We start from the raw sequence: 26,567 nt of genomic DNA on the forward strand, positions 1-26,567 counted from the left end.
TTCACTGGTGACATCCTCACCACCTCCATGGGCAGCCCACCCCATTTCTGCAGCATCTCTGTTTGCCCGCCCAGGAAACAACATCCTGCTCTGCAACACTGTCATGCACGCTGGCTAATCTCACACACCCTGCAAGTGGTGCTGATAACAGAGTTGACATCAAAGGGCTGAATCTCATGTCTGATTTATGCTGCCCAGCCATAAATTAGCTGAACTCTACCCCCGGCACCCCATCCCGATGACCTCGGAGGTGCTATATTTACCGGGGCACTCTGTGTGCTAAGTCAATGTGGAAATTGGGTTAGTCATACTTCCCTGGAAGTGTGATCTTGCCCTGCTTGGCTGCAGCCTGTGTGCTTCCCCAGCACCACAAGCACATTCAAAACCGAATGGTTTTCTAGTGAAAAGCCTTCCTGCTCCATTGTGAATCAGGGCCGAAACAATTTACATTGGGAGCCAGCAGGAATTCAGGTTAAAAAAAAAAATAAAAGAAAGGGGTGTACTGAGGTGGCCGACTCAGTGCATTTCACACAGAGGTTTTTTTCAGCTGAGAAAGGGATCAGTGGTTACATGAGATAGGAGAGTCCTGCAGAGAAGTCACAGGAGCAGGGTGTTCCCTAGCTGAACTGCTGCATCTCCCATGAAAACTGGAGCAGCCCCAACACAGAACATTATTGCTGAAACTTAACATGTCATGAGAATGAAAAGAGGAATTACATTGCAAGCAAGCAGTAAACAAGGAGAAGTTACTTGTTCTATGTGGGTTGTCTGAATTTAGAGTTGATGAGTTAGTTTTCTGTATTTGGAGTTAATAGGCTAGTTTGTTGTGTGAATAAAGTTAAGTGTTGCGGTAGTTGTGAGGCGACTTGGAGGCAGGGAGCTTGTGGTCGGTGGGGGTGCCTGCGCCCTGGAGCCCTGGAGCCGGGGACAGCTTGTGACTACGAGATAACGATCTTGTTACCATGCGAACACTGCCTGACTAAGATTCCCGCCTTAGCTAGCTTAATGTCTGTTAAAGTGATTAGCCAATCAGCATGAAACATGTGTGCCTTAGACTATATAAATGTATGTTTGCCATACAATAAAGCGGACACCTTGCTTGCATCAAGCTGCGTCCCCGTCTCTCAATCGCGGCAAATTGGTGACCTCCGACGTGATCGTCAGCGACGAAACCGCCGAGGATTGAAAAACCGCCTACCTGGTGGCATGTCGCGAGTCCCGCAGAACGTGGAATGAGCTGCTGAAAGGAAGCAGGATAAGCCGGCCGGCCAAACAATCCCTCCGTCTGGAACGAGAGGTGAGCTGCGGGAAACTAGCAAAATGGGGAATCAGGAGTCTTCCCCTGAGAGAGACGTTTATGAGCCTATGAAAGCTCTACTTAAGAAGCATGGGAAAAAGACTCTTTCGGAACAAGATCTTAAGTTAATCCTTAAATGGGTGCAGGTTAAGATCCCCGCGGTGACTGCTTCTTCTATTTTTACGCGTGAACTTTGGGACGATGTGGGGGTAAAGTTATGGGACGCAGCTACCTCAGGAGATGAGGAAGCGCAGTATATGCTTCCCAGTTGGAGAAAAATCTTTGAAACCATAAAGGCACAAGAGCAAAATCAGCGAGGCTCCGAGGAGGGAGCTCAGTCACCTCCCTCCTGCCCTTCTAAAATCGCTGGTGGGGCGGAACCCTCTGCGCCACCGTTAGCTTGTGCTGCTGGATATCCCCCGGAGGGTGATCCCTTTGACCCGGGTCCGATTTACCCTGAAAAGGAACCTGATCTTTTTCCCCCTGATCCTCATGAGGTTTGGGGAAAGATTAAGCGCCAAGCGATAAACGAGGGGGAGTTGGAAATAGCCAGAACTATAGTAGCCCCCGTTATATACCAAGGACGGGGGAGGGCTCAAGCTCAGTGGGAAGCTCTTTCTTTTTCGGTAATTAAGGAGTTGCGCCGTACAGTTACCGAGCATGGGTTGTCTTCCCCTTATTTTGCAAGCCTTTTATCTTCTGTATTCGATACATATGTCATGACCCCACATGATTTAAAATCTCTCGCGCGATTGTTATTAACCCCAACACAATATACAATGTGGGAGTCTCAATGGAGAACGGGATTGCAGACAGTTTTGCTGGGTTATGCAGGACATGCTAATGCCGCCTTAGCTGCATTGACTATAGAGCACCTCACAGGAACAGGGCAGTTTTCGGATCCCGCGGCCCAAGCTAGGGACATTCCTCGGGAGGCTTTGGAAGCAGGCAGAGAAGAAGCGAAAAGGGCCTTGTTGAGAGTTTCTGACTCTGGCAGACCCCAAAAAGCATTCACTAGTATCACTCAGGAACCCCGTGAGCCATATATGCAGTTTATGGATAGATTAAAACAAGCCTTAGAGCGGCAAGTTGATAACGTACAGGCTCGGGAGATTTTACTCCTTAAACTGGCTGTGGAAAACGCTAACGCCGATTGTAAAAAGCTCTTGAAGTCTCTCCCAAATCAAAACCCTACCTTAATTGAAATGGTGGAAGCCTGTAATAGAATTGGCACTATGGATCATAAATATGAGGCCATGGCTGCTGTTTTTGCGGCCATGCACAGCCTGATGGGCGCCGACCCACAGCGAAACTGCTATGGGTGTGGAAAACCGGGACACCTTAAAAAAGATTGCTTTAGTGCCAATGCTGGGAAACGACCCCAAATACCTGGAGTTTGTCCTAAGTGCCAAAAAGGGCGCCACTATGCTAATCAATGTCGATCTAAATACGACTCTCAAGGGCGCCCCATACAGGGAAACCGATCGCAGAGCGCGGGACCGCGGCGCGCACAGACACAAGTTCCGCGACCGGCGCCCCCACAAACGCCGGGGGGGGAAACAGGAGTGTTTCCAGTCTCCGCCCAGCAACAGCAGGGAGCACCGGCCTGGACCTGGCAACCGCTCACACAGTAACACTACTTGACTCCTCTGTTCACTTACTGCCTACCAAAGTTGCAGGTCCTTTGCCCCCCCGAACGCAAGCTTTATTATTAGGAAGATCGTCCACCACTCTGTCAGGACTTTTTGTATTGCCTGGAGTGATTGATCCTGACAGTAATTCCGAAATCAAAATTATGGCCTGGACCCCATTTCCTCCTTGCACAGTGCCAGAGGGAAGTCGTATCGCTCAATTGATACTGATCCCTAAGGAAGACTATGTCTCAATCCCTGACCAAATGCTCCCGCAGAGACAGGGAAGTTTTGGATCTACGGGAGAACCACAAATTTTATGGGTTCAAGCCATCTCACAAAAACGTCCTATATGTCAATGCACCCTCATTCGCAGAGGTCAGCAAGTTATGTTAAGTGGAATTATTGATACAGGTGCAGATGTTACCGTTATTTCTCAAGCAAAGTGGCCTTCTAGGTGGCCTTTAGCTGATATCTCTCAGACATTAGCAGGAATTGGGGGGTGTGGAGCTAGCCGCCAAAGCGCAGAAATAATACAAGTTCAAAATTCAGAAGGACAAGTTGCCTCAGTCAAACCGTTTATCTTACCAGTACCTATGGTCTTGTGGGGGCGTGATGTGTTATCCCAGTGGGGGATGTCTATCCAGACACATTTTTAGGTGGGGCCATTGAGGGGCGTGAAACCCTAAAGTTAACTTGGAAAACAGATACTCCTATTTGGATTGATCAATGGTCCCTGCCGCTGGAAAAACTTCACGCCCTCCAAGAAATAGTTAATGAACAACTATCTATGGGACATATTGTACCCTCTACGAGTCCTTGGAACTCGCCTATTTTTGTTATTAAAAAACTGACTGGCAAGTGGCGCTTGCTCCATGACCTCAGAAAAATTAATGACGCTATGGAAGACATGGGGGCCCTGCAACCTGGGCTTCCGTCACCCACCATGATCCCTCGAGATTGGCATTTAACCATCATAGACCTCAAAGATTGTTTTTTCAACATTCCATTGCATCCAGATGATGCTCCTAAATTTGCCTTTTCGGTTCCTAGCGTCAACATGCAAGCTCCTTTGCAAAGATACCAGTGGATTGTGCTACCACAGGGAATGAAAAATAGCCCTACAATATGCCAATGGTATGTAGCAAAAATACTTAGTCCTGTCAGAACTGTAGTACCTGCTGCATTGTTATATCATTATATGGATGACATTCTAGTGGCAGCACAGCACCATGAAGTCATGGAGGAAGCTGTAGCCCTTGTCGTGGCTGCTGTAAAATCAGCAGACCTCTGTATTGCACCAGAAAAAATTCAAAAAATACCACCTTGGAAATACTTAGGATGGCGTATAAGGGCTCAGACTATTGCTCCGCAACCTTTACAAATACAGGCGAATGTAAAGAATTTACATGACATGCAAAAACTGCTGGGTACAATCAATTGGGTCAGACCATTGTTAGGAATCACTAATGCGGACCTTCGTCCCCTATTCGAAATGCTTAAAGGAAGCTCGGACTTAAACGCTCCGCGAACTCTTAGTCCTGAAGCCATAGCTTCCTTGCATAAAGCTGCGGCAGCGATTACCTCCAGACAAGCGCATCGATGGGAACCAGAATTGCCTTTTCAATTAATCATCCTTAACCCTGCTAGACAGCCTCATGCACTTATTTTCCAATGGGATTGCCAGAAAACTGACCCTTTACTGATCATTGAATGGATTTTTTTACCTAACCAAGCCACAAAGACGATTTCTACCCAACATGAAATGTTTGCATCTTTAATCATCAGGGCTCGACAGCGATTACTTACCCTGGCAGGCACGGACTTCGCCCTCATATGTATGCCGGTAAGAAGTGTTTACTTGCAATGGTTACAACAACAATCAGATGCACTAGGCATAGCTCTAACTGGCTATGCAGGCCAACTCACTTCTCATCCGCCTTCTCACAAATTGTTAAGCATTGATTTCCACCTTTTACCTATTCCAAAGCGGAGTGACCAGCCTTTACAAGCCCTCACTGTATTCACGGATGGGTCTGGCAAATCTCACAAATCTGTTATCCTTTGGTGGGATGACCATCGGGAACGGTGGAGCTCAGATGTTGAGACTGTACAGGGTTCTCCTCAAATAGTAGAATTGTCTGCAGTTGTTCGAGTGTTTCGAAAATGGTCTATTCCTCTCAATATAATCACTGATTCTGCTTATGTTGCAGGAATTGTTAGCCGAGCAGAAGCTTCTGTGCTACGAGATGTTTCTCATACGGCACTGTTTAATTTGTTACAAGAACTCATCTTTCTGTTAAATTCCCGTCTTCACCCTTATTTTATTATGCATGTTCGATCTCACACTTCTCTACCTGGTTTTATTGCAGAAGGGAACCGACAAGCGGATTTGCTTACGCTACCGGTGCAGGTGTTACCAGATCGATTAGCGCAAGCTAAACTCAGCCACTCCTTTTTTCATCAAAATGCTGCAGGCCTTAAGCGTCAATTTGACCTCACTACACAACAAGCCCATAATATCATTGCGGTGTGTCCTGATTGTCAAAGGCACTCTTTCCCTTCTATAGCAGAAGGAGTCAACCCCAGAGGGCTACAGAGCCTTCAACTCTGGCAAACAGATGTCACTCATTTTGCTGAATTTGGTCGTTTAAAGTTTGTTCATTGCTCTATTGATACATTTTCAGGAATGTTATTTGCTTCCTGTCATATAGGAGAAAAAGCACGTGATGTGCAAAAACATCTAATGCGCGCTTTTGCTACTTTAGGGGTACCCTCTCAAATTAAAACTGACAATGGCCCCGCATATGTATCTAAAACCTTAACTACCTTTTTTGCCTCTTGGGGTATATCACACATTACAGGTATCCCTCATTCTCCTACGGGACAAGCTTTGATAGAACGATCTCACCAAACCTTAAAACGCCTGTTATTAAAACAAAAAGGGGGAATAGGGGCTGCTACACCAGAGGAGCGAATACAGAAAGCCTTGTATGTTTTTAATTTTTTGAATTGTTCCCTGTTAGACAGCAATCCTCCAGTAGTTCGTCATTTTAGCACAAACACCCTTTTTGAACCTAAGATTAAGCCGCCAGTATTGATCCGGGACCCCGAAACAGGTAAAGTAATGGGACCCTATCCCCTTGTTACATGGGGTAGAGGCTATGCTTGTGTTTCCACAGAAAGAGGTCCCCGCTGGATCCCAGCTAAAAACGTGAGACCTTTTCGAGAGACATTGCAGCAGCCTCCTGAAGACATTCCTGGTCCTGATCCTGCGACTGACATAGAAGACACTACCGATCAATAATTGAATGAACTCTGTTCCAGAGGTTAACAAATGGGAGCTTAAGTGTCCCCAATGTGAAAAATGTAATCCGTGGATTTGTAGAATTTGTGCTAATTGTGGAAAATCACAGTGGCTAAATCGCCATACAGTAGGACGCTGGTGTGATAACTGCCTAACAATTGAGTGGAATACAGTTCAGGTGTTATTGATAACAGGTAGAGAGACAGAATATTCTCCCCGGTATGATTATTATTCTGACGATTGGGGGAAAATTGTAGCACAAAGGTCTGTGGACATTTTATATTCTAAGATTGAATGCGCCAAAGACATTCAAATGAGCATTATTAATAGTAATCCCATGTGTGTTACAATGCTTCCAAAATCAATAACTGCTTCAATGAACAAGATTTTCCTCGTGCAGCAAGGAGCGGACCAAGATCAGAAAGAAATTACGAAAACCCCCAGTACGGAGCTGTTAGTAAGATGTCCTCGAGTTGGTCGTTTGCCGACCTTGGGAGGGTCAGTTAATTAAAACAAAAAGGGGGAGATGTGGGTTGTCTGAATTTAGAGTTGATGAGTTAGTTTTCTGTATTTGGAGTTAATAGGCTAGTTTGTTGTGTGAATAAAGTTAAGTGTTGCGGTAGTTGTGAGGCGACTTGGAGGCAGGGAGCTTGTGGTCGGTGGGGGTGCCTGCGCCCTGGAGCCCTGGAGCCGGGGACAGCTTGTGACTACGAGATAACGATCTTGTTACCATGCGAACACTGCCTGACTAAGATTCCCGCCTTAGCTAGCTTAATGTCTGTTAAAGTGATTAGCCAATCAGCATGAAACATGTGTGCCTTAGACTATATAAATGTATGTTTGCCATACAATAAAGCGGACACCTTGCTTGCATCAAGCTGCGTCCCCGTCTCTCAATCGCGGCAGTTCTAGGTAAATTAATAGCCAGGATCTCATTGAGACATGATAAATGCAAGTTTTCTGAAGGCAAACATCATCCTGTTTCTTGATATTCCCATTTGGTGGGTCTTCTCTAAAGATACAGGGTAAGATTTGGAGGATCTCTCATGCTAAGTAGTCAGACTCCAAATTGAATTCTCAAAAATGTTGGCAAGTTCATAATACAGGAAAGATTCTAAACAATATATTTAACATGAATTTTATTTAAATTATGTTTGAGAGTAAAATAACTAAAATATCAAAACTAAATTATATTTCAGTGATGTGGATCACTGCATATTAATTTCAAACTTCTCTCTTGAAAATTCTGTTCTGCTTTGAGGAATTTCTGTTGGCTGGTGCAAAACACTCCACAGAAACTTCCTGACAGCCAGAGTTTATGGATTTACACTGGTTCAGCCCTGATAGCACTGCCACACTGCATCGGCACCTTCTCACCCAAAGGCCAAAATCTGCCAAAATGTTTGAGAGTCAAATGCATCTCTAATGTAGCTCAAATGTAGCTCTAACTTCCTACCTCATTTGATGGTTGCCTCTCATAAAGGCTCATAAAGTCAGGAATGTTTTCCAACTATGGGGTAGGACACAAGGAAATGGAACGAAACTGCACCAGGGGAAGTTCAGATTGTCCATTAGGAAAAGGTTCTTCACTGAAAGGGTGGCCGGTGACTGGAAAAAGCTCCCCAGGGAAATGGCCACAGTGTGAAGCCTGTCAGAGTTCAAGTCATGTGGTTTAGTTTTCAGTTCTAGGTAGTCCTGCAAGGAGCAGGGACGTGGACTGGATGATCCTTATGAGACTGTCAGAGTCTGTCACGTAGCAGGGTGCCTGTGACCTGGGAGGAGCAAGGCCCTGCTGTAAAGCTCGGGGCTTAATTCTACCTGGACTGTGTCTATACTAGTAAATAAACGAGACAGGGCTCCTGAGGCCAAGTGCCATAACACAATCTATATCCACACACAGCTAAACTTCCTGCTTCATGTTGGAAACTGGACTAAAACTGTGCTGGAGAGACAACCTGGAATATCATGGTAAAGCGACCAAGCCCAGCACCAGCCAGGTCTAAATCCTGGTGCTGAGGGACATCCTGCTGTGGACAAGGATCCTGAGACAGCTGGAGCTGTTGCTGTTCAAAATGTTCATCATCCGTTCTGCCTCAGCAGCTCTGCCGTCATAGCTGTGGGCATTATTCATCCAGGCTAAGTGAGCCAAACCTGACTGAGTTTGAACAGCTTTGGTAGAAGGTTCTTTGAGAACCTGGGTGGTTCAAAGAGACAGGAACTAAGGACTGATTTTGCAGTCAGCTGTGATATCTGTAAGAGGTGAAATGACCCAAGGCCAGGGAAGTCTCCGTCTGACTGATGTGCAGGCAGGGGATGTGTGGTGGCCCTCTCCGTGCCCTTCACACTGAGCACAAGACATTTACTACTTGCTTCAGTCTGCAGCTCAGTGTGACAAAATATGAAGGTGCCAGCAGTCTGCCTTTACCGAGAGCATCCTGCCAGTGGAGACAGTAGGGCTCCAACCCAGTCTGTAAATCCCTGGGAAGTGCAGGAGGAAAATGTCTCTGTTTTTTATATCGCAGGGCCACTTGCTACAAATCATAAAGTATCTCTATGTCTTCTCCAGTTCAGGACCCACAACAGCACGACCTTGGCGACAGCCTCTCCCTGCCAGCAGCTGCTCCGGTTTTCAGCTGGGTTGCACAGATCAGCCTCCCAGTAAGTCTCTTAGACTTTGAGAGCTGCAAAGCATAGGTCTGATCCTGCCCCTTAGCTGGGGGCAAGCTGCCCTCTGGATCTGTGGACTGTCAGGCATTGTCTCACGCTTTGGCTTGTGTTTTATTTATGAGAATTAGCCTGGAGGTTGAGAAATTACAAATAAACTGGCCAATATTTGTGAGTAGAGTTGGGCAGAGAAGGGATTATGCAAAGCAGGAGACACTGGGAAATCAAATAAAAAATACTGTTCTGAAAAGTGTGTTGCATAATAAAAATAACAATTAAGAAAAGAAAAAAATCTGGCCTCTGGACACAAGCCTCTATGGTCATTTTCTGACCCCTGCTCACCCAGCCCTCAGGGAGATGTGCAAAGACAGGCGATTAAAGGGGAGAAAAGGAGGCGAGAAGGGGTGGCCGTGGGCGAGGAGGGGTGGCTGGCAGGCGCCGAGGTGCGATGGCCCCACCGAGGCCACTCATTGTGCGCGGCACGGCGAGCCGGCGCTCCGGTGCCAGCCACGAAAACAAATGCCTTCCCGCTGTCTCCTGGAAATGCTTCCACCGCTCCTGCTGAGTGAGTTCATTTCAAAGCCAGCTGACTTTTTGCCCTTTCTAATAGAGCTTAAAAAGTTTCTGTTTTCCAGCTCCCCCACCCTAACCCCCACCTCGGAGGCATTAATACCGCAGGTTTGTGAAATGCCAGCGGAGTATATGGCAAATCAGAAGGATTAGGAGGGTGATTGGTATCTGAGGGGGTCGGTAAGGTCTTAAGATTCTTCCACGCAGCAGCAGTGAAACGCTATAAACCCGCAAATCTTAAAAGGTATAGGTTAAAGCCAGCAAAATCCCCTTTGGAGTCCGACCCTCCAGCTGCGGGGCTGCCATTGCCCCCTTTCCCATCCCGGCCTTTTTTCCTTTTTTTTTTTTAATTTTTTTTTTTTGGCTCTCCCCCCCATCCGCCGGCTGCGGCGGAGCGGGCCGGGCGGGCGGTGGGTCCCGCGGGGTGCGGCGGGGAGCGCTCCCGGCGCGGCGGCCGCTCCGCTCCGCCCGGCGCTGCCCTGAGCCCGGCCCCGCAGCTGCCCGCCCGCCGGGGCCGTGTGTGTGTTTAGGAGGTGCCGTTTCCCACAGCTCTGATCTAATGCAGCTGTAATTCAATCTCCGTGTGACCGACACTCCGCCGGCGCTCTCCCACTCGCCGGCAGGCTCCTCTCTCCCAGGCTGTGTGTGTTACACATTTACACTGTCAATCTGACAGGCTCCCCTCAAACAACCCCTCTGTATAGATTTACAATGTCAATCAGGCGGGCTGCGGGGGCTGTCTGCGGCAACAACCCCCCCTCGCCCTGCTCCCTCCCCTCCGCCGCCGCTACGCCCGCAGTAGAGTCACCCTATACCTGCCACTCAGCCCCGGCAAAAGGACTTTTGTTTAATGGCATTTGTGTGCAACCACAAAGAGTAAAGGCAGCTGAAGCAGATAAGGCTGAGAACCTGAAACAGATGTAAAAGAGATCAGACCGAGTTTTCTGCGAATCCTCAACTCCTGTGGAGATATATGACCCCTTTTAACCCCATTTTAAATAGGTTAAACTGGGTTTGTTTTATACAGACAAAATGAGACCGGTGCTTGTATAGAAAGTTACCCAGAAGAATGGATCAGCTCCCCCAATTCTGTTCCGTTCCTTATCACTAATCCAACCCATTTGGCTACTACATTGCTTGTCGTCTGAACAGTTCTCTGTGATCTCATTATAACTCACATCCTCCGAAAGATCACAAAGCTGCCAGTTGACCTTTAGCCCCTGAAGAGTCCTAATTTTGGGTTGGCAACTTACAGCTCAACAAGTGAGGCAAGGCAGGCGGACAATAGCAGCGGCTGCGGCCGGGGAGCACGGCACAACAATAAGCTGTCCTTGGAAGTGCTGGGCTGCGATTGTCATCCCAGACACAATCCTGGGAGCCTCGGTTGGGATCGTTTTCTTTTGGCAGACGGCTTTGAACTCTGCTTTTCCCTTCCTGCTTCTACCGTAATTATAAGTTTCTGCTTTTCCCCAATGACAGATTAATCCACCAGGGGCAAGAAAAAATGAAGGAATAAATTCTGCTTGGTTAGTGCTGCTGAGCCTCCATTGACTTGCACCAGTTTACTCCAGATTTGCACCAGAGGGCTCAAATTGACAGGAGAATATAACTTAGTAGTTTGGGCAGTAGTTTGTACAAAAGGCACAAACCAGTTTTTGCAAAGCGCCTTGGTATTCACTACGGATAACAGCAAATCTTTACTGCTCACTTACTGTGGCAGAACCACCCTCCTCTTCCTCTTCCTCCTCCTCCTCCTATGGGCACCAACAGCACTCAATTCTAGAGGATGGTGGGGTCGTTTCTTGAGGGCTACACCAAAACTGGAGCCTCCCACAAGAGCCATTGTGCATGTTGCATCCTCAGGCTGGGGCACTGGCCAAGCTGGGGCAGGACAGTGCTGGTCCCTGCACTGTGTTTCGGGAATCACCAGTCAGCATCACTGGGCTGAACCTTTGGTTGGAGCCCTACAGCTCCTGCACTGTCCAGTGGAAGTGGTGACAGCTCTACAGCCCCTTACAACTCCAACACCATTGCCCTTACCTGTGAGGTGACTTAATGATTGTTTTTAAAACAAGAGTTTCACTGATATCAGGAGGGGACTGTTGAGGGTTTAGATTGCGGAGTCACAATAAAACCCTGGCAGATGTATTGTTAACCTCCTCTCCTCCCCACTTCCCCCTTTCGCCCCTCCTTCTCCCCCCTTCCCACTCAGGACAGGCGATCGGGAGGAAAAGAAGGACAGAGAGAAGAGAGTTGGAAAAATTCAAGATGTTTTACTAATGCTACCAATAAGAACAGAGAAAATAATGCAAAATATATAAAACCACTCTTGAAAGTCTCAGCAACTGCAGAGCCAGCAACCAAAGCCCTGGATTGAACTCTGCAGCCAACCGGAGATGGATTCAGTCTCTCACTAGGCTTCAGTTCGCAGGGACGACTAGCAAGGTCCTCTCCTAATATCGGCCATAAGCAGAAGGGAAAAAGGGACGAGATCCTCGTGATCTCCCACTTTTATATGAAGTATTCACGTGAATGGGATGTTATACACAGTTGGTCAGTTCCTTGGTTACTTGTTTCTCGTTGCCCTTCTCGTGAGATGTCCATCCGTGCTTATCAATAAGTTTGCATTCCATTGCTATGTTTACCAAAATGTGTATCTGGTTCTCCAGGAAAATGCAGCTAATACGAAGGCTTTAGCTGACAGGCAAATTCACTAAAACAGAAACTTGTTTTTTAACAAAACCACGACAGGGCTTTTTTAAAAAATGTTTTCCCACTTTCTCCTAAAAGGGAGGCTTGAAACAAAGCAGACCTAGAAACGCTACCATAAGAAGAACCATGTCTATTTTCTTTTCACGGTTATTACTGACTCATCACAGTTTTCCAGCGTGTTGAGCTTTTGAAGCCAGCTGTAAGAGGTGAAACATATTTAATCTCTGTCATACAGGGATTCTTCTGCATCCCCATGTTTTTCTCTAGCTGTGGATGGAGGTAAAACAGGAAAGTCTTCCAACAGCAAAACAAAGAGTGTGCAACTTGTGGCTATGGCTCTGCTCTCCCACACATGCACCTGTGTCCCCAAGCCTCTAACAACAGCATCAGAGCTAAAAAAGGGAAAATAAGAAATGTGACTGTCCAGTCTGGGAGGGAGAGAGAGAAAACTTCTAACTAGAGGTCATGTCTTAAATCTGTATTTATAGAGCACGTGCTACTGGAAAGAGCCCCAGAGAAGAAGAAAGAACACAGACATGAAAAATAGAAGTGTCACAAAATAGAAATGGAGGCCTCTAGATTTTCCCACTTTTAGGGTGGGTATTTTCTGCTGAACTTCTGCCCAGCACCTGACTCACACCCATGCAGATGACCACAGGTGCCAGTATTTTTTTCCACATTTTGCACATACGTAAGAAAATTCAACTTGCACCAAAGGGCCAGATAACCAAATGTTTGCCACAGCTGCCAGTGTTGCGGGTTCGTGTCCACCAGCAAACAGCCCGAGGTGGGGAGAGGAGGCTCAGCAGATGGGCAGCTGCTCCCCGAGCGGCAGCACCCTGCTCTCGCTTGAAGTTCTTGAAGTTCCTCTGGCTTTGTGCAGACAATGTCCCAGGGCCAAGAGCAGGAGGACACAAGGAGATCTTCTTGCTTCTTCAGCAGGAGGCCAGGTAGAGTTTAGCCTCTCTACTCCCATAATCTCTGCTTCAGCCTGCAAATTAACACCACCACCCTAAATCCACAAGCTGAGCAGAGAGAATTGTTTTTATTTAAAGGCAATGTAAAAAGCCTATAAAAAAGGTTAAAAGCCCCATATAATTATCTTATTTTATTTTATTTTCAGTCCCGTGGTATTAATTAAAAAAAAAAAAACACATTACCCAGCTTGAGAATTTGATTCCTTCTGCCTGATATGGGGAAGGAAAGGAATCTTTCTTGAGAAAGGTCTCCAGAGTCCTTAATCACCATTTAGGGGCCCTGCTCTTTGAAGGGCCATAGAGGAACAAAGTGGTTTGGGGATTAGCGAATGGCTTTTATTTCTTCCCTAATGATGAGAAAAGTGCAACAAATGCCTAGGGCAGATGATAAATTGAGTCAGAAAATGTTGCACGAGTGCCCTTTGCTAAGCTAGAGGATCAGTGTCAACAATATAAAAAAAATGCCTCTGTTTGGTCATAAGAAATAACGTTTGAATCATTAAATAGTAGAGACGGTATTGGTCATATTTAACCGTCTTGTACCTGCAGCCCCTTGGCAAACAACCCCTTTGAAGTGACTTCAAAGGGTCTGTGCACATGAGGAGAGGCTGCAGTGTCAGTCACTTCATTGGTCACTCACAGGACTGCGGAGCTGAGCACAACAGAGCTGAGCACAACAGAGCTGAGCACAACAGAGCAGAGCTGTGCCTGCCCCACAGCTGCATTCAGGGATGGGAGTGAAAAGGAAGGCCCTCCAAAAGCCCCTGAGAATACTCTACTACAAAGAAGAGAAATAAGAAAATACGGTGTGTTTCCTCTGATGTTGTCCCCCGAGCCACTTTGAGCTGGGATTTCTTTCAGTCACGGGGAAAGAAAAAAATAATAATAATTCTAGGAAAAAAAAAAATAGAGTCACGATGCTCTGTAACATGTTTCTGAAAGCATCTGTGGTGAGGCTGAGGAATTCGGGATGGAGCCAGTGTCCCCAGAAGTCACTGGAGACTCTCCCTGGTTTCACAGAGTGCCAAGCCAGGCTTGAGTCGAGACTAGTAGGCAGCATGCTCTGACTAGTAGTCAGGAAGCTCTGCTGGCAAGAAGGGTGCAGATCAGGAGCTGACTTCATAGAAAACAACCAAATCTGCAAAACAGACTGTAATTTTTTTTTCTTTCGTGAGGCTGAGATACCGCTCCACCTCAGAGTGCAGCCAACCAGTTAACCAATTAGAATTAACCAACCCAACTATACAGCAGGATTGTGGAAGCGCTTTTTTTTTTTCCCCTACATTTTATAGACAATTTTCCTCATCTTTGCACAAATGCCATATGAGTTATAGAATTCAGGCAGTCTGTGGTGTCCAGATAGTCAAAGACGGCATCACGATGCTACAACTCTTCTTTTTTTTCTTTTAACTTGAAGGAATGATAGATCCTTGGATCCTTGGATCCTTGGATAGATCTGGAACTCAGATCACCTTCTTTTGAGAAAGCAGTGAGATACTGACAGGAGGTTAATTTTATGTGTTCATTTCACCTCTCTGTTTATTACAGAGGAAGCCCATGAAAATAAGATATTCAAATGTGCAGTGTTTTTATGTCTGGGGTTATACATTTCAGTGATATATGATGTTCTCCTACTTACTGTGGCCACTTAAAAGGTTCAAAAGCACTTTCTGAGGAAAGACACAACATAAATACATACTACATGATTCTGTTCGGCAAGATATTCTTAGTAAGTAACCCTCACCAGAGATGTGTAAATGTTCTTCCTTTTTAAAAAATCTAAAATCAATTTCTAGGTTTTTATGTTCAGAGGATTTCATGAAGAACTTGGGCAGAAGGAGGAGCCAGGCAAGAATCTCAGGATTTCTGAGATAATTAGTATTTTTTTAATGATGAAACATCATGAATAAAAGAGCCAACCATTTATCGTCATGGAGACAAATGAACTACCTGCTACCACAGAAAAGCAGCCTGGTTAGCACCTTTAAGGAATTTAAAAAATTATGATTTAACAAGTGCTCCTCAGTTAGCAGCTGACAGTCAAAGACAACGTCGTAATGCAGAATGAAAACTAGCAACATGCTTTGCTGCGTGTTACCTGAATATATCAAATAAATGCTGAGCTAGCATCATTGTCTTCATTAAAATACCTATACTGTGCAGGTGACGTAAATGGATGAAGTGGGAAAATTACTGAGGTATTTTAAACATAAGGAGCTGAAGAGCTTGTGTTTGTCTCTCTTGTATAATACTAAACAAATGTGGGAGAAATAGCTTTTTGTTAGGGCTGACATAGGAAGCAAATACTTTAACTAAGCCAAAGAAGCGCAGAGATTAGGAAAACACTGTGGTCAAGAAATGTAAGGATGGATGCTATATAGACCTCCAAAGATGCTAAGGAGAGAAATTTAGGAGATGGTTTTTACATATGCCAAGAATGTAATGCTGCCAGCCTTCACGTCTGTGGAAAGGAAAAGTGGAAGCATTTATCAGTGGTTCAAAAGGGCTTCTAGAATAAACAAGACCGGGTTCAAAAAAGGGTTCAGGCAAACTGCCGTGGCTGGAGGGAGCGGAGGGAGGAAGTGAGCAGGAGAGCTGCGTGTTGAAAAGCAGCACCACAGCTTGGGAAGGCCTCAGGTCACAGGAGGGCTGGGAATGGAGACTTGATTCCCAGGGACCAATTTCATTGTGGTCTTCTCACAGGCCAAAAAAAATTTAAAAAATGGAATAATCCCCTTAATCGGGAGCGGACGGGAGGACACCTGCCTTGGACACAAGACCGATGGGGCAGCCCAGGAGGCACAGCTAGAGACGGCTTTGGCTTTGGAGCTAGTCTTAGGAAAAGGGATCCTTCTGCAAGGTAAGAATTAACCCTGGAAGCACATTTGTGATCTTGGAAACTGCAAACGCATTGTAAATAGACAGGAAAGCTAAACACATGAATAGAGAGAGGATCCATAAAGAAAGCAAAATCAATTGTAGTAAAGTGGAGACGGGGATGAGGGCAATAGGTTCAGGGTTGCTAAGTAAAGATGCAAGAGATTAGGATGAGCAATAAGCAGAAGGCCGTCCAACTATAAACAAGCTGGGGAAAGAGGACTCTGGGAAAGCTGTACAAATAAGCAGAAGTGACTTTAAAAGATATTTAGAGGAGCAAAAATAAATCTTGAATAGGGTTCTTCCGAGAGAGCTCCACAGCAGCACCATCACGTGGCATCGGGCATTCAGAGAGGGGCACATGCCCCCCTGCATCCCCCTCTCCCTGTAGAGCAGACAGAGGTTTGGGTCTGATTTCTGCAAATGCTGGCAGCTGTATGAGTTCTTAAGGAATAAATACTAGAAACATTTGGCTAAAGAAGGATAGCACAGGAACTTCCCAGGCAGTCAGATTTTGACTTCATCTGAATGAAAGGCAAAGAGTGGAATAGAAAAAAAAAAAAGAGATAAGCCAAATTTACTCTATATTTTAGAAATATTTTGAAATGTTTTTCATACTGAGTAGATGAACACATTAATACAAGTCAAACCAGGATATGAGGCTTTAATCTGTCAGCTACCAGTGTTTCACAGATAACTTTTCAGCCCTCTCAGTCATGATATTTTATGTATTTAAATAAGAAAACATGAAGTAGAAAATCCTGATAATTTTAATCTTCTTATAGCCTGAATTGATGAAGAGAAAAAAAGGGAGAAAGACGTTTTTTCATTGTGTTCTTTTGTGAGAAAATCAGATACCACATGGTCATAAAGCCCTGAATTGAGAGTGATAACAAGTCTCCTTTCCCAAAGAGCTTACAATGTGGAGAGGGGTAAAAAAATGGTTTTGTGCGTAGAGGGGATAAATGGTCCTTTCATATCCAGAAATGCTTTATTTTCACATGAGTCATAGCGGGTTTGAGTAAGTCCTTCAAAATGCCTCACATTCTGGTTGTGGGCATGGAAAGCCTCTGTCAGAAGTCAAGTTTCTTCAGGTCGCTCAGAGGATGTACAAGAGCCAGGGAAACTCCTGCAGCCACAGACCCAGTCCCAGGTCACTGGCCGCGGCAGTGCTGGTGACCCCATGGCCATCGCCACCACAGGAGCTGTGACATGTGCATGTAAGACTGCTTGGAGCACACCAAAGTGGGATGGCTTTCAGATGTGAGCGAGGACACAGGAGCTCGTCTGTGGAGGTGGAGACCAGCTGGTGCTAGCAACCAGTTTTGGGGTGTTTGAGTGGTTTTTCTTTTTTCCTCTATGTTGTGTTTTTGTCTAGAACACATCCCTAGGGATGGCCAGGGTGACTCCTGTCGGGGAAGTCTTTTGTGCCAGCATTTAAACAGGATCTGTTCAGGATGATCACACTTAATTCATACCGTTCCACATTTTCAGAGCCTTTTTCAGTCCTTTTACCTAAGCCTGAAAGCTTTCAATTGTTTCCTCAGCGTTTCAAGATTGGAATCAGCTCAGGTCTCTGGGTGGAGATATCCTCTGGGCCATGGCATTGTTGCCCTGTCCCCACGAGTGGCGGTGCTTGCTGGGACAGCCGGCGAGCCTTCCCCGAGCCACACAAGTGCCACTAGAGCCGTCAGGGATGTACGTGGCCAGTTCCAATCTGAAGATGGCTGGGGCATGAAAGAAGTAATGGGCTTTGTAGCCCTCTTGGCTGACTTTCCACCAGCCAAAAGCCTTTCTCCATCCACCGTCCTGGGAGAGGCAGAGGAAGGATACGGGAAAAGCCTCCAAGAGCACAGATATCTGCCACAGCTCTTGTTACAGGGTTTCTGGATCTCTTCACCTGTTTCCTTTTTACTGCTAGGAACTTGTTGAGGGTTTTGATTGCAGGGTGACAATAAAACCCTGGCAGATTTATTGTTAACCTCCTCTCCTCCCCACTTCCCCCTTTTGCCCCTCCCTCTCCCCTCTTCCCACTAAGGACAGGTGATGGGGAGGGAAAGAAGGACAGAGAAGAGAGTTGGAAAAATTAAAAATGTTTTACTAATGCTACTAATAAGAATAGAGAAAATAATACAAAATATACAAAACCAATCTTGAAAGTCTCAGCAACTGCAAAGCCGGCACCCAAAGTCCTGGATTGGACTCTGCAGCCAACCGGAGCTGGATTCAGTCTGTCATTAGCCCTCAGTTCACAGGGATGACTTGCAAGGTCCTCTCCTAATGTCGGCCATAAGCAAAAGGGAAAAGAAGGAAAGGGACGAGATCCTCGTGATCTCCCACTTTTATATGAAGTATTCACGTGAATGGGATGTTATACACAGTTGGTCAGTTTCTTGGTCACCTGTTTCTTGTTGCCCCTCTCATGAGATGTGAATCTGTCCTTATCAATAAGTTAGCATTCCTTTGTTATGTTTACCAAAACATGTATCTGGTTCTCCAGGAAAATGCAGTTAATATGAAGGCTTTAGCTGACAGGCAAATTCACTAAAAGAGAAACTTGTTTTTTAACAAAACCAGGACAGAACCATGCCTGAGACATGGAGAAGCCCCCACAGACAGCCTGCTCCCAGTGCCTTTCCTTCTGCAATTGGAAGTTGCTCGGAATTATTCTGGGAAGAGGGGGGATTTTCAAGCAGAGACTTTGGAGGCAGCACTTTGGATGATGAAAATAATTTCCATACTCACTGGAAGAGCTTTGCACCTCCCCTTTGGCCTGTTTGGCCTCTTCCAAGGCTGAATAAGAGTCATTAGAACTTCTGACAGTTTGCTGCAAGCCAGGCCTAATGTTGAAGCAAGGCTATCCCTGAGGATTTTATAGAGCTACATATAAAAATAAATGATACAGTCAGTACAATAGTCCTGCATTGCCAGTTTGATACAAAGATCAGCTTTGTGCCATCTATTCACCTTCTAGTGCACTTTGAATACGTCTAATGAGAGATTTCCACCATGGAAACGATCAGGAGATGCTGTCCTGTCACTCAGACACCTTTCTCTCCTTGCAGCCACCAGCCTGTGGCTGGATTTGTTCCCAACATCTTAGTGCCACATCTACCACATACTCACATATATTAATCAGCCTCTCTGGTCTGCATGTTACTTGTCACTGGAAGAAGGTGAATGTATTATAAGGCGAGTCACAAAACAGTCAAGACCAAGCAGAAAAAGCCACAGAGATTCCTTTAACAAGCAACAGCTGCAGGATGCAGCCAACAGAAGACAGTCTTCAGCAATTATAATGAAAAATCTTAGCCAAGACACCAGTCAGATCTGAATTTGTCTCTTTTTATCTTACCATGTTGCTCTGCAGCCACGACATCACCTAATTTAACTAAGTCCATCATCACCCTGCCATTAGGCACTGGTGAGGAGCTGCAGGGACCCTGCAGGGCTCAGCGCAGCCAAGAGGGAAACCTCCAAAGGTGCGTTTTTGCTCCATTTAATCAAACCCATTTGCTGCCAGGCCAACATGTGTCTGACACTTAAAACCCCTTCAACTTGCACGCCCCAGAGGGCAGTTCCTGAGTTTATAAAGATACAGCACGGTCAAATCCTGTTGGTATTTAATTGCCAGCATCCTCTGTAGCAGGTGCCTGTGCCACAGCCACCATTCCCATCTGTCAGGCTAAGTCCAAAACAAGCACCAGGGCTGCTCATCCTGTGGGACATCCCACCAGGAAATGTCCAACCTGAAGAAGCAAATTGCAGCTCAAACTGGGGGCTCCTGTGGCCACAGTGGATAAGGAGCACTGCCCAGTCTGCCTCTCCTGGTGAAGAAGTTGCTCAGTTTCCAGACATGTCAGCAGGGTCAGGTAAGTGTCTGAATTATTTCAGAAAACAAAAATGTCTAATACAGTTTGGAGAACAGATTTGACAGAAACATGAGAAAAGAAAAAGCAACAGTGAGACCAGGACACCATCAGGTTTTAGGATTAGCCCAGCACACCTTGGGCATCTGATGGATCCTCAACGGTGCTGGTAGTATCTGACCCAGCTCCCTCAAACGTCTTTTTCACAAAGATGCATGAAAATGTCTGTGCAATCATTGACCTCAGGCCACAAATGCCACTCCTTGCATCTTGGGCCTTTGTCTCACTCCTGCAAAGGGACTTGCCCACTCTCAGACTGTCTCCTGCTTGTGTCACTGTGCCACAAACGAGGCTCAGGTTAGGCTGGGCTCAAAGCCACATGGCCAGACACTTTTTTTTTTTTTTTAAATTCCTAGGTAATGTATCTTCTGATTTGAGTTCATCCTTACATCTTTCCCCTGTTAAAGAAAGCTTTGAAACAGATCTTTATTCAGCTGCATCAGCTTCACTCTAGAAATGTAGCAGTTTGAACTGTTCTCAGTTGGTACCTCTAAAAACTGTAGTCCTTGGTTTTTATCTCAAGAATAACAGTGCCATAAAACCAACATGCCAGATTTCGTAAAACAGGACCACCACTGTGCCTTTTATTTAAACCCAGTGACCAGATTCAGATTCCCTTCTATGAAGATTCAAGGATATCTGTCATCCTTCCCCAAAAAAACATCAGTAGATGATTTTTCTTCTGCAATTCCCATGTACACATTTATATTTGCTCCAGTTTGCATGTGAGTACTGCTGTGAGAGAGCATGGGAGGGACAGGAAGAGCCAGGAGAGATCATAGAAGGCAGAGCAGGTCTGTGGGGATTCTTCCCTCTGCAGCATCATCACCTCATCTGACACTAACATCACCTCTCTCTTATCTGCCTTAGCAGAAATACCTCACTCTCCATCCTTATAACCATTTGAATTAGGGAAAAGACCATGAACTAAAGCTGGAATTTGAGGTAAAAAGCAGTGTGTGGGCTTTATCTCCAGCTGGACTACTGTAGTCTGTGGTGGTGTGTGTGAGGATGGCGATGGCCATGGTTGTGGCCATGGTGGCCATGGTGCAAGGTTACCTGAGGTTAGGCATGGTGGAATCCCAGGTCTGGTGCAAATGCCAAAGCTCAAGCCAAGAAGGGCGACAAGGTGAAGCAACCAGTAAGCCTCTGGGAGAGCTGGTCTCCCATGTCATGGGTGAGGGGCAGCAGTGGGAGTTGTTCTGGTGTCTGTAGAGGGGAAAAGAGAAACGTAGTTAGATGAGAAGAGGATCAGCCACATGGAGGAGTGAGGAGGAAAAAGGGGCTTCTGGAAAAGGTGACTTCTGGATTTTTCTGTACTTTCTCCCCGTTCTTAGGCACAGCCAAGATAAAACCTTCTCCAGACCCTGCAAGTTGATGTATCAATCAAGCTCCTTTCCATCCATCTGTTAACATGCACAATTGGAAAGAATTTTCAGAAAGATCTAGTTAAACCTGATATATACCACAGAGTCATATTTTCTACAAACCTCCCACAAAGCCATTCAAACCTTACCTAAACTTAATGTTGCCAACTCTCCTGAGATTTTTTTCGTGGTGTTTTGTGATAATGGGTGTTTTTCCTGAAGCTCCAGCTCCTGAGTGGAAATCATTATGTGAGAATCTCAGCTTTCATTAAAAAGTAGATGTCTGTCCCTCAGGGCCATGAAAGAAAGCACAAAACTGAATGAAACAAACCCTACTGGCTTAGAAAACAGGCAAATAAAAAGAAGCCCATGGTAACTACCATGACCACAGCTCAACGTAGCTCCTGGTCCTGGATGGCTGTGGCAGAACTGTCCTGTGCCACCATGCATTGCAAAATAAAGGTGTATAAACTTTAGTTTGGTACTTGTTGGGTGATTGGATGCCTTCATTATATTTTAGTTTGGAGTGCACAGAGGTAGAAATAGATTCACTGATATGGGCTCACACACAGTCACATACCCATGCCAAATATCAGGTTTGCTGGTGTTGACACAGCCATCATTTCAGTTACAGCTACATAAGACCCAGACAAATTAATCAGCCTCACAAGAGCCCCACTACAGATGTTGCTCAGTTATAAGGAGCCTTCAAAAATAACACGAAGACTCTTAGTTTTCTGATCACAATATTAGGAATAAATGCTACACAGCAAAGAATGACAAGTGCTTACACGTCACCTGCTGACTTTTCTAACTAAACTCCTCAGAGTACAAAAAAGGCAACAGAAAGAAACAATTTAATCCTTGTCCTCATGTGGAAACACATTCAAAAGGAGCAGGAAGAAAAGGACCTGCATCTTTAGCTTGGCATCTCTGCCAGTCTTTTATGTACAGATTTCATTTCAGTGCATGCTTAAACTGTTATATTTTAATTTTGAGAACATAAACATTTTATATTTAGTACAGAAAGAGCTGGTTGTTCCCAGCCACGAATGCTTTGGTGATTCCTTTCTGCCAGTGAAGGACAGCGTTTTTCAGAGCAACTACATCCCTGACTTTGCTGCCCAGAAACAGCGAAATGCAGAATTAGGTGCTGCGCTCCTGTGTTGCTACCATTTTCTTTGGGACCAACGTGAACTGCTATAGAAAAGGAGCAGGGAAAAAAATTTCAAATTGATCAAAAGGACAAAATGTTTTGTGACCTTTGAAACAGCACTGCAGCAATTCAGCCGCCTCAGGAGCGAGCACCAGGCACAGCAGCATCAGTAAGCTTCGCATTAAGGAGCTCAGTCCGAAGGTTTGCCTGGGGGACAAAGTGCTGGTTTAAATGTTTTTAAATCTCAGCTCAAATGTGCGCACACCCTGCTCAGCAAAATATATTCTAAGCCTTTTCTCTTAACACTTCTTATTTTCTGACTAAGATAATTGAATGACTCAGTGAACATGGCTGGCATTAAAATCCCAGGGGAGGGAAAAGCAGAGGTAGCAAGCTCTAAATCCTCTGCCAAATCCCCTTTTCATAATTTATAGTCTGTCACCAGTTTATCACCAAGAACTGTCCCTCTTTTTTTCTCGTTCTCCAGGCTCCTTTCCCAGTGGACAGTCCATGCCAGCTGTCTCGGCAGCAGGAACGTCCTTTTTTTCCCAAGCCTCGACCTGTGGGAAAATCTTCATTGGCCAGTAATTGATTCCACCCTGCCAGCTCCATTACTTTAGTCTACAGTCAAACTGCCAGCAAGCTGGAGACAGGCAGCCTCAGCCCTCCCCTGCTCCCGCTATTGAAGTCGCTCCTGCCTGGGCCCTTGGCTACTGGGGCTCTGAGTTGATGTGTCAGCCCGCCCTGCAATTAGCACTAATCTCAAAATTGGCCTTTGCGAGCAAAGCCAAGCACCTGACAGCTAATTGTTGATGTCAGACTGATGTGCATTTAATATGGAAAGGTTATTTATCAAAGGGTACCTTTTTTTTTTTTTTCCTGTTGGCCTTGGTTTGTCTCTGGATTGCCACAGGCGCTTACAGCCCACAAACCAATAAAGATCTTATACTTCATTTAACTTAAGGAGCCTTCTAAATACCCTTTTCAAGCTCTCAGTGTAGAGCAGCGCAGTACTCATCTATTTATATTGTCTATAAAGAAACTGCTGCTAACCAAGCAGTTATTGTTTTTAGTCGCTTTTTTTTGGAATCAAAATATTGAGGGGCGAAAAAAGGTTGATAACAGAATAGCAACTGCCAGCCGGCCCTGGGATTAAAAATGAATTAAGTTTTGACTCATCCCCAGAGTCTCGCCAGTCTTTCTTTACACCAGGCTACTTCAGTGTTTACAGTATTACCTACACTTCCTCTGGCTGCATGTATCGTAGGAAACACACAGGGAAAAATACGGTCCTGTTGATTTTAACTCAGGTTTTGCCACTCATTACGCCAGAGCAGGGACTTGCCTGGTGGCTTTGCAGAAACAGAAGGACGCGTTCCGTCAGGTCCTCATCCCATGATCAGATGGCAGAAGGTGAAGCCTCGTGCACACAGGAACCCCACACACTGCAGTGAAGTTGTCTGACATCCATCTACCGTAAAATGGGGTCTCTTGCTGACGATGGTCATGGCTAAATATTTTCCATTGGGAGCATTTTCTTGATGCTGCACAGGTTACCATCTAGCACCCCTGTAAGTGGCTTAAAAAAGCAAACCCACCAGGTATTTTAAGAGAATCACGTTTGTTTGGACTGGACACACACGTTTCAAGTTGTGCTGAAGTCCTGCTAAAAAAACAGTAAGGTTTTTGCAATCGCTAAGAGGAAAATATACCCTACAGAACCTAGGAGGTCAGCAAAGATACTAGTGGCACATATAAAACTCTGGCACACAACCTACAGTAAAAAAAAAACAACAAAACAAACAAACAAATCAACCTGATATTTTAAATGAAGCAAGAGAGAAGACAGTCTCCAGCATTGAAATCATGTATGAAAAGTGGTAAATCAGACAGGACACAAACACAACAACTGTTTGATACAAATCATATTCTGACAGGGAACCAAAAAGTACCAGTGTGAATTGTGTGAAGCAATTGCTCATACTCTTTCCACAGGTGGAGGAAAACATTTTCCATGTATATCGAATGCATTTCCTTTTTGAATCAAGGTGGTCAAATATTTCAGAGTCTCTATCCTCTAAATACTGTGTTTTAAGATATAGAAGTATGTAATTTGTATTATTCCACCAACTTCAGACTGCAAAAATTTAAGCAGAAAATATCCAGCTGTGCAGGATCTAGAGAAGGATTTTCACATGCAAAAAAAATATCTTTCAAAAGAAAATATTAATTAGTTCACATTTCACCATTCATTAGGTTTTGTCTGGATAAATACATCTGTGCCTTACTTTAAATATTAGGTTTTATCCTCTACTGTTTAATAAATTTGACAAATTAGAAAGTTGGAGGTGAATGAAAAGTGCAGTAGCCTTTAGTCAGAGCAATGAATGGAGCAATGTGAGCAGGAGAAACGGAGGTACCCAACTTACTGGGGCTGGGTGCTGTGGTGAGGAGGAGCCGCTCTCAGCACCCAGCAGAACTGACGGCAAAGTCCTGCCTGTCCCGGTGGTCCCCGGACAGGCGGCCCAGAGACAAAACTTCCATCACCGTAAAAGTTGCTGCTCTACCAGGCCGGCTCCGCTCGGCTGAGACCAGCAGTCACGTCACTTGCTCTGACGGGTCCCTGGCACGCTGGTCCTCTTGGGCAGAAACCGCAGGCCACTGCGGACTGAGGGAGAGCAGCTCCTGCCCGGGGCTGTGCATCCCAGCCTGGAGCTGTGTGTGGGGCAATGGGCCACCCACAGAACCTGAGAGCATCCTGCACGTGTCTGCCACGGCATGTCCTCCTGCCCGATGAGCACCCACCCTGGACACAAAACTCCCCGTCTGGCAACCCTGCAAGCAGCACTGAACTAAGCGAGTGCTTCATTTTAAAGACATGCTTAAACCCCTCTGGGTTGGTCCTCGGCTGGGATTTAAAGATGTGTTGGGAAGTTTTGGCAGCGTTGGTTTCAATTTGGCCAGCAAGGAGATGTTGAAAGCTACATGACTGCATCCACACTGGAGTTTTGAAATGTGTTAACTAAGACATTCTGTTACCAGCTCTTTCCTTCCTACACAAGACAATACCCACCGGGTGATAAATGTGTCTGAAGTGATTCATATGTTTTAATGCTTTCCTGAATACGGATCAATTTTAACACTTTTTTCAGCACTTGTATCCCGGCCAAGACAAAACCGATGGCTCCAGTCTGATTCAAGCACACATTTAACACCCTCTGCTGAGCAGGTCCTACAAGAGGAGAGAGTTCAAGAAGTCACCTCGCTTACTCCCCTGCTCAGGGCAGGAGAGCAGCCGGGTACATGTTTGTCTGAGCTGTCCTTCAAGATTTCCAGTAGTGAAAGCTGCACAAATTCCCTCAGGCAATTTGCCCTATTCCTTCAGTTTTCTTACTGATAGAAATTATTTTATGAAGTCTAAGGCAATGCTCCCCCACTGCAATTTAAACCATCACTTTTCTGTCCTGTCTTCCATGGACATGGAGAATGTTGCTCCCCACACTGACCTTTGTTAGTCCAAACAACGCTGATTTTTCAATGTTTCCTCAGAAATGTATCCCAGGCCCCTGAGCACAGTTTTCTTATGCATGCTCAACCACTGACCCACCTCCTGTTTGCAGTAGTGAAACTAAAACTGGAACGGGTGTCCCAGTGGAGGCCACACCAGTGTGAGCATAGTGGAAGGGTGAGGTTGTAGGTCCTATCAAGCTATTATCCTATTACATGTCCCAGTAGGACACTTGCTTTCCCTACCACAACATGACAATGCTGAATTGTTACTCTCTGAAATGCCATTTTTGCAAAACTGTTGCCTCACCTATATCTGCACTCCATCACTTCACAGGTCGGGAGGGTTGCTGGGCCCAGATGCTTCCCCGGCTCCTCTGTAGCACGGAGGTTTTGGGCACAACTCCTGCAAACCTGCTGTTCCCGAGAGGCAGCCTCTTACCACTAGTTTTTACCCAACCCAGATATCTCTCCACACATCACCTCACATCATGGGGACCCGCTTCTTCCCTGCAAAAATGTAATTTTCACCCTTTGTGGAAGCCTCCCTGGTGCTCTCCAGCCCCTGCATCG

The 26,567-nt window shown here is 45.6% G+C and overlaps 3 long non-coding RNA genes across 4 annotated transcripts; 2 read left to right on the top strand and 1 right to left on the bottom strand.

The window, feature by feature from the left end:
- The first annotated feature begins 758 nt into the window (after positions 1 to 758).
- Positions 759 to 7,112, top strand: LOC135578661 (uncharacterized). Of its 2 annotated transcripts, XR_010470639.1 has the most exons (3): positions 759 to 1,297; positions 4,717 to 4,774; positions 6,111 to 7,112. It is a non-coding gene; the product is annotated as an uncharacterized LOC135578661 (long non-coding RNA). The 2 variants fall into 2 exon arrangements; XR_010470638.1 differs by lacking the exon at positions 6,111 to 7,112 and having other exon boundaries at positions 4,717 to 5,232.
- Positions 7,113 to 9,146: 2,034 nt separating this feature from the next.
- LOC135578663 (uncharacterized) lies at positions 9,147 to 23,097 on the top strand. Its single transcript, XR_010470641.1, has 3 exons — positions 9,147 to 9,464; positions 15,862 to 16,018; positions 22,975 to 23,097. It is a non-coding gene; the product is annotated as an uncharacterized LOC135578663 (long non-coding RNA).
- Positions 11,723 to 23,017, bottom strand: LOC135578662 (uncharacterized). Its single transcript, XR_010470640.1, has 2 exons — positions 21,024 to 23,017; positions 11,723 to 13,172 (listed from the first exon to the last, which is right to left on the bottom strand). It is a non-coding gene; the product is annotated as an uncharacterized LOC135578662 (long non-coding RNA).
- Positions 23,098 to 26,567: the final 3,470 nt, after the last annotated feature.

Source organism: Columba livia, chromosome 2, assembly GCF_036013475.1.
Source record: "Columba livia isolate bColLiv1 breed racing homer chromosome 2, bColLiv1.pat.W.v2, whole genome shotgun sequence".
Classification (NCBI taxonomy): Eukaryota; Metazoa; Chordata; class Aves; order Columbiformes; family Columbidae; genus Columba; species Columba livia.